Source organism: Carassius gibelio, chromosome A9 (assembly GCF_023724105.1).
Source record: "Carassius gibelio isolate Cgi1373 ecotype wild population from Czech Republic chromosome A9, carGib1.2-hapl.c, whole genome shotgun sequence".
Taxonomy (NCBI): Eukaryota; Metazoa; Chordata; class Actinopteri; order Cypriniformes; family Cyprinidae; genus Carassius; species Carassius gibelio.
In genome coordinates, this window is record NC_068379.1 from 24,718,420 (window position 1) to 24,726,916 (window position 8,497).

At 41.6% G+C, this 8,497-nt stretch overlaps 1 long non-coding RNA gene across 1 annotated transcript; it reads left to right on the forward strand.

The window, feature by feature from the left end:
• The first annotated feature begins 241 nt into the window (after positions 1–241).
• LOC128020346 (uncharacterized) lies at positions 242–6,893 on the forward strand. The gene is made up of 4 exons (XR_008185361.1): positions 242–533; positions 2,711–2,814; positions 3,721–3,822; positions 5,746–6,893. It is a non-coding gene; the product is annotated as an uncharacterized LOC128020346 (long non-coding RNA).
• Positions 6,894–8,497: the final 1,604 nt, after the last annotated feature.

The window sequence follows — 8,497 nt, forward strand, 5'->3', positions numbered from 1 at the left end:
GCATAAGTGTGTGTTTAAGTGTTTGAGTTTGAGTGTGTGTGTGTGTGTGTGTGTGTGTGTGTGTGTGTGTGTGTGGGAGTTTGAGTGCACATTAGGGATATAATGATACTCTCCAATCATCGCAAAAATTATGTGACGATTCAAGATGGTTGAGATGCTTAATGAATCACGATACGATTGGGGACAGGGGCTTCTATGAATGTATCTCTGAGGGAAACAGACTGTCTCCAGAATAGTGTGTGTGTGTGTGTGTGTGTGTGTGTGTGTGTGTGTGTGTGTGTGTGTGTGTGTGTGTGTGTTTCCACAGGCAGTGAATCCAGGATTGTTGTCTGGAGGATTTTGTGCGCTGGTATTCTTCGAGAGATTACGTGGAGGAGGAGGTGGATGAGGCGGGACAGACGGTCACACGGGGCGAGCTGAGCGTTCGGATGAAGATCCCGGGGAACATGTGAGTGTAGGCCTGGAAGACGGCTAAAGCCACACCGGCCCACAGACAGAAGAGACCGTTAGACGACACCAAAGAGGCCGAGAAGGTCAGGACCCTGAGTCTGGATTCAGACTCTTTCCAGGAACACAATGAGCCGGATACACTTTTGTTTTGTGTTGGATTAATATCACACATTCATGTCATACGGGCGATGTCTACAGTGAGACATACATGACATCGGGGGGCGGGGCAGGGTTAGGGGTGTGCCTGAAGCGTGAAACAAATAACACACTCTGTGGAGCCACTTAAAGGTTAGCTGCTTGCTAGCTGTAGCATGTTGCATTACAGTACATGAAGTTCACTTTCCACATACACATGGTAAGGAGAAATGTCTGATAGGACAATAGTGAATGATTTGCATATCCTGAGCTCCAGCAGCAATTATATCTTGTCAAATGTGTGGTAAGTCACCATGAGAGCTTAACATCGTGATGTCTGTCAGTCATCGGTGATGGACGATGGCATCTACACAACCCTAGTGTCCAGCCACACAAACATGATCATTCTGTCTTTATCTGCTCACACACACACACACACACACACACACACACACACACCCTGCTTCCTTCAGAGCAGCCAATCAGAGCTCAGTTCTGCTGAAGTAGGTTAAACACGAGGTGTCGTTGCTGTGGGACTCTCTTTGGCCGGTTGAGAGTGAGTTCAGTAAACGCTGGCGTCTGTGAAGGTCGCGTCTCTTTCTGTCCTTCAGCCGTCTGTCGTGTCCTCGTGGGGAAGCTGCAGGATTTACTCTGAATTCATTTGCTGATTTAATTTCCTCTGCTGTGTTTTGCTCCAGTATCGTGTCCTCGGTGTGTTCTGCGGTCGCACGGCTGGAGGGCGTTAAATTAGAATAATTCAGCAGTTAAATCACTTGAAATTACATTTACAGTCCGAAACGGTCTAAATAGTTTAACAATTAAAATGCTTTAAACAAGGTAAAAAAAAATATATATATATATATATATATATATATATACAAAAAAGGTATAGGTAAGTAATGATAATTTGTAACTGATACGGAACTTAATAGGTAGCCAGTGCAGAGACTGTAAAATTGGGGTAATATGATCATATTTTCTTGACCTGGTAAGGACTCTAGCTGCTGTGTTTTGGACGACCTGTAGCTTGTTTATTGAAGAAGCAGGACAACCACCTAGAAGTGCATTACAATAGTCCAGTCTAGAGGTCATGAATGCATGAACTAGCTTTTCTGCATCAGAAACAGATAACATGTTTCGTAGCTTGGCAATGTTTCTAAGATGGAAGAATGCAGTTTTTGTAACATTGGAAATATGATTTTCAAAAGACAAATTGCTGTCTAATATAACACCCAGATTTCTGACTGTAGAGGAAGTAACAGTACATCCGTCTAGTTGCAGATTGTAATCTACAAGATTCTGTGTAGTGTTTTTTGGTCCAATAATTAATGTCTCTGTCTTATTCGAATTTAATTGGAGAAAATTATTGGTCATCCAATCTTTTACATTTTTAACACACTCTGTTAGCTTAGATAATTGGGAAGTTTCATCTGGTCTCGTTGAGATATACAGCTGAGTATCATCAGCATAATAGTGGAAGCTAATTCCGTATTTTCTAATAATATTACCAAGGGGCAACATGTATATTGAAAATAGAAAGGGACCTAGGACGGATCCTTGTGGCACTCCATATTTTACTGATGATAAATGAGATGACACCCCATTTAAGTAAACACAATGGTAGCGATCGGACAGGTAGGATCTAAACCATCTTAGAGCCTGCCCTTGAATACCTGTATAGTTTTGTAATCGATCTATGAGTATGTCATGATCTATGGTGTCGAACGCAGCACTAAGATCAAGTAAGACTAGAAATGAGATGCAGCCTTGATCTGACGCAAGAAGCAGGTCATTTGTAATTTTAACAAGTTCACATTGAGTGTCAATGTGTGTTTGTTAGCTTTAGTTTGCACATAGATTCATCTTCAGAGTGAACTACATCTGACAAAACCTTCTTTTAGGGACATTTGGGAACAATCGACCAAAAAGATGATTCAAAGAAAACCTAGTTTTGTCTTTTAATTCAGTCTCTGGTGTGGTGTGGGTCAGTCCACATGAGATAATAATGAGCTAATAATGTGTGTGTGTGTGTGTGGTGTGTGTGTGTTGTGTGTGTGTGTGTGTGTGTGTGTGTGTGTGTGTGTGTGTGACGTCTCTGCTGCTGTAAACCTGATCTCTCCTCCAGAGGAGTCTGAAGACATCGTGTCGCTGCATAGAGCTCTGCAGCAGGTCACCGCTCACGACAGCAAACTGCTGCTTCACCCCAGCCCTGACCTGAAGAAGCTGGAGGTGAGAGTCAGAGCGTGTACTGACCCCGGCGCTCGCGTCTGTGTTCCAGGACCTTATCGTTCAGATGAGCGCGGAGGAGGCCGTCATCGCTCGTGATGCTTGCTTTTGATGAAAGCGTCTTCCAGATGCATAAATGTGAATGTATGATTATTCTGTGACTTCTAATGTTAGTGAAGTTTTCCTGTTCCAAAAACTGTCAGAAGAGTTTTTCAGCATCATGTCACGATCTCTGACCAAAAACAATAATTCAGCCAGAAATTAAAATATTTTTTCCCTTCTTGTTCTAAACCTGTATGACTCTCTTGTGAACATAAAGAGAGGTTCTGTCGTTCAGTGTTGTTTGGTTCCCAGCGCTCTTCTTCTGTAGTGTTCTTCAGACCACAGAAACACACACGGTTTGGAAGTAAATGTGTTGATCTCAGTGTTTGAAGATGAACACGCTGAATCTGTGTGTGTGTGTGTATCGGACAGTGTGTGTGTGTGTTTGTGTGTGTGTGTGTGTGTGTGTCGGACAGGAGTGGGAAGGGCATGTCAGAGAATCTCCTGCTCCTCGTTAGTTCCCAGGAGCTGCTCCGGAGAGACACACCGGCCTCATTAAGACCAGACCCAGAGCTGCCCTCAGGACCACAGACACTTCACGTGTGTGTATGTGTGTGTGTGTGTGTGAGAGAGAGAGAGAGTGTGTGTGTGTGTGTGTGTGTGAGAGAGAGAGAGAGAGAGAGAGAGAGTGTGTGTGTTGAACAGGCTGACTTGACACACACAGAGTAGTTTTCTTTATGGTTACATTTCTGGTTTCTTCTGTCACACATATGGACATGAACATGATAAAGTTTCTCTTTCTTCATCTCATCTCTTCCTGTATGTCTGTCTGATGTGATAACGCTCTTCCTGTCTGTCATCGGTCAGGTTTGTCAGCTGTCTGCTGGAGGAGCCGAGGTCTCCGTGATCGGAGCCGGACGAGGACCTGCTGGAACCATCATCCATAAGATGTTCGTCAGCTCTCAGCAGGTAAACCAACACACACACACACACACACACACACACACTCACATTCTCACACACACACACACACACACACACACGCACACACACACTCACATTCTCTCACACACACACATCCTACTGATGAAGGGTTTCATGTTTTATCTAGGTCAAGCGATTAATGTTTTTAATCAAATCACCTGCAGATTGATCGCATCTGATGTTGGGTGGAGAAAAGATCATTTAAGATGAGAAATACATTGATTAGACAAAACAAAAGGTAGCTTTAGATAAAAAATACTTTGAGTCAACATTTCATAATTTATGATAAAAGGGAGTTAATGTGGTTTAATTAATATTAAAATAATTTCATATTTTAAAAACATGAGATGATACTCTAAATATGAAACTAAAAGCACTAGTAGGTGTCTGATTCATGCTCAAACAAAGAACCGTCTTTCTGAATGAGTCACTGAATCATGGATTCATTCAGTAACAAATCTCCACTCAGCAGTTCTGCTGTGGCTTTGATTGAACTATTTTCATTTGTGAAGTTGATCAAAAAAGGCAACACTTCCTCCAGAATGTGACACAACATGAGCTTCTGGTTTATTGAACTGTTGTAAAGCAGAATCTCATTTGCAGTCGTGCAGATCTCGGGGAAAACTCTTGCTGGTGTGATGTCACTAAACTATATCATATGATATAAATATAAGAGGGTGATTTATGTTTTGTGCTCATATGTTGAATCCTGACAGACTTCATCACACAGTCATGATGATCAGTGTAAGATGACGGACCGGACCGGACCGGACGCTGCGTTAAAGACATGAATCATTTCAATAATCATTTTTTTCCAAAAATGAACCTGATTAACAGAGACGCTGCCTAATGTGTATCATGAAGACTTTAACAGCAGGACGAGCCACCGCTTTAAAAATACATTTAAAAATCTGCTGGAGATGTTTTTGCAGTTTGTCATAATTAACTAAATTAATGAAATGCGGCAGATGTCTTAGTTTCATTTAGAGCTTTAATGTGACACAGATGTAATTAAACACGCTAAAGAGTGATTTGTATAAATCTGAGTCTGAGGTTAAACAGCGTGTTTGAGTTACTTAGGCTTTTAGTTAGTAGAACTAGTACATGACCACTCATCAGTGTGCTAACTAGTAGCCTCTCAATCTCATAGAGAACTTTCCAGATCAGATTGATAGATTTCAATTGAAATTTTTTACGCTAAATTTAATGCAATATTTTTTCTGTATGTTTTTCCCTAATTTACCCTGTTAGTGTTATTCTCTTCCATGTGTATCGTCGGCATTCCCAGGATGCACTTGTGTTTAATGGTCCCAGAGTAAGGTGTAATTCTATTTACAGTTAAACAGGCTGATAATGTGATATGAGCAGTGAAATGTGAGGTGCTTGGCCTGAGCTTCAGATGCTCACAGACGAGATCTGCTCTCACAAGTTTGCTTTAAGTCAGAACTGTTTGAAATGGAGTTTGTTTGCCTGGAAATCTTCCTCAATTACCGTCTGCGTGTGTGAGGACTAAATTATAGCCTGTGTGTTGCCAGGCTGCAAATAGAAAGGCAATAATTATCCCAAGCATCCCTATGTAACGCAAGTGAAATCAGGGATTCAAATGAGGTGAGATTTCCTGGAAGAAAGAGAAAAGAGAGAGAGACAGCGGCTGCTTTTGTTGCATGTGTTTGTGGGAATGTGCTTGCATTGATCAGATTTGCTCTGATTGATCATGTTTGGATGTTTTCACTGTTTTCACTCTGATGAACAGAAAAAGTGGTGCCGTGACCCGAGCACATCCAAAACATGCACCAATGATCAATGAGATTAATGAAATAATACTTTTCTGATTTTTTTTTAACTTTAGACTGAACGTTATGTTGAAGAACCTTATTGTTTTGCACATTTTTACCGTTTCCTCTTTAGGGATGAATCTCACACTTGGATTTCAACCCAAAACCAACACAGAAAAAATGAAGACGTCATAGGATGCTTAAATAAGTTCAAGCTTATGGAACCATTAGTATTATTGTATATTTATTTTCATCATGATAATTAAATACATTTCCACTCCTAACTCATGATTCTCTGTAATGAATCTCATTAATCAAAGTCATTTTTTAAAAGCAGTAGCTGTACTGTTGTGTATAAATACTGTACAATTTATAGATGGGCGTCAGGAAAGCGGTTCCAGATTTCCTGCCCCCTGCTGGACGGGAGGTTCTCCTGCGCACCTGTGTGCCGCGGCCCGCACCGTACTCCTTCTGTGTGCTGACCAGACGAGTTCAGACTCGCCGGGGCCTTCTCCTCCGACACCTGCTGCTTCTGAGCGAGAGACGAGCGCAGGTTACACGGGACACAGGCTTCAGGAAATAATGCAGACGAGTCTTTTGAGTCAGAACGCTTCACATGTAATCACAGGAAATGATTTCTGGATCGGCGCTCTGAGGGTCTCATCACCTCTGAAATGGGTTTATATCTGTTGGGTTTCACACATGCTAATAATATCTGTTCCCTACTGTGTGCTTGATGAGAGCAGCTCTAGATTGAGTTTACAGCACTTTGCCTTAGGAAACATCATCACACAAACACACACACACACACACTCACACACTAACACTTACTCATGCACACACACTCACTCATGCACACACTCACACACTCTCTCTCTCTCTCTCACACACACTCACACACTCTCTCTGTCTCTCTCACACACACACACGCACTCTCTCACACACACACACACACACACACGCACTCTCTCTCTCTCACACACACACATACTCTCTCTCTCTCACACACACACACACACACACACACACTCTCACACACACACACACACACACACACACACACTCTCTGGTTACGCATCACCAGCAGCAGAGAGTAAAGTCCGGATGGATGCATCATGATATCTGTTAGTGTTCCCATCAGAGGTGATGTGAGACATCGCAGAGCTCTGCCTGTGCTTCTGCTCGAGCGTCAGAGGGTTTCTGCTAATGACAGTCATGTAGACGTCTGTCTGATGAGGCACTGTCAGTCTGTGTAGAATCAAGGAAGAGTCTGCTTGTGTCGATCTCATGCTCCTGACCAGGATCTAAATGTTGAACCAATGTAAGAATTTCCAATTCAGACTTGATGAAAATAAAATGTCTGAACATTATTAGGCTGTTGTTCTCGTTTCATGATCATTGCCTCATTAGCGCTTTGTGCTGCTCGCGGTGCTTTAATTGCATTAAGGCTGTAAACGACACTGACGTTAGAGCGTTAATACACGGGACGTTAGTTTGAGAAACTGCTCCAGATCAGATTCAGCTGATAGAGATGATGATGTCTTCAACCCTCAGTACTTTACATTTATATTTACAGTTTTTTACAATCACTTTGCTACTATTTTCAGAACCTTATAGAGTATAGAGTTTGCAGCAATTTATTCTTAACCTACTTTATTTATAAAATAAATGTATTCTATGTTTCAAAATAAGTTGCACTCAAAGATTTATGTATTTGAAACGCATATAATCTCCATTTGAATTTCAAAGGTTTAATATAAACAAACAAAAATGCATTATAAGTCATACAAGATTTTTGTTGTAGTACTAATACACTAATAAATAAATAACGAGTAATGAATGTGTTTTAAATAATCAATAACCATATTCATATATTTATCATAAATCCACTTTCTTTCCATCTCATGCATTTCAACAAATGAAATATTGCTTGTTACATCTAGTCATATTTTAACCATGTTTATGCTTTAACCAAAATACGTTTATGCTGATTCTAAGCAATCTGAATGCATGCACTCTGAAAATATGGTGATTTCAGTTAAATCAAACACACAGTGTTTTTGTTACATGAATTAAACATTGACTGAAATAAAATAAGTTTGTTTTCTATGATATTTCAGCTAGTTGCCAAGGCAACATTTCATAGTTTAACAGTATCTCAGTGATCCTAAAATAACACTGAAGATCTGACCTTTTAATTTATGAGTGACAAATATGGATCACATTATTAGTTCATAAAACTGCATGTTCCTGCATGACATTTTTATATGCAATTCAAATAAATGTTAAACTTAGGCCTAAATATTATTCTGAGTGTACACATTTCTCAGTGTGTGCATTCTGTGGGATTCGAACCCATGACCTTGTCTCCGTTTGAGCAGCAGGAACACTGTCTCTGCAGATCTCTCTCAGTTTTCCTCCGCGGCTGCGAGCGAGAGACAGCTTGTGGCTCGGCTGGCTCTGCTCTCCGTGCGATCGGTGCCGTGGGAGAGCGTTCACAGCTTGATCGCTGTCTGCTCGCCGAGCGTTCACATAAACACACACGCTTTACTGCTCGCAACATTACTCCTGTTGCTATGGCGATGCTCAGCACGTCCTCTCTCTCTCTCCCTCTCTCTCTCTCTCTCTCTCCCTCTCTCCCCCCACCCCACCCCCCCGCAGCTCTCTTCGAGACGGAGGACAGATTTTCACATGTCTGTGGAGGATGCAGGCCTTGTTATTTTGAATCCCTTTTCGAGGGCCAAACCTTGTCCAAAATCAAACGCGTGGAAAACACAAAGTTGACGCGGCGTGTAAAATTGAGGCGGCGATGGCGACAAAAGGAGGTTCAGAACTTCAGCTTTTGTTCCAGTTTGAAAGCTTCCCTCCCTCCTCTGGCAAACAAG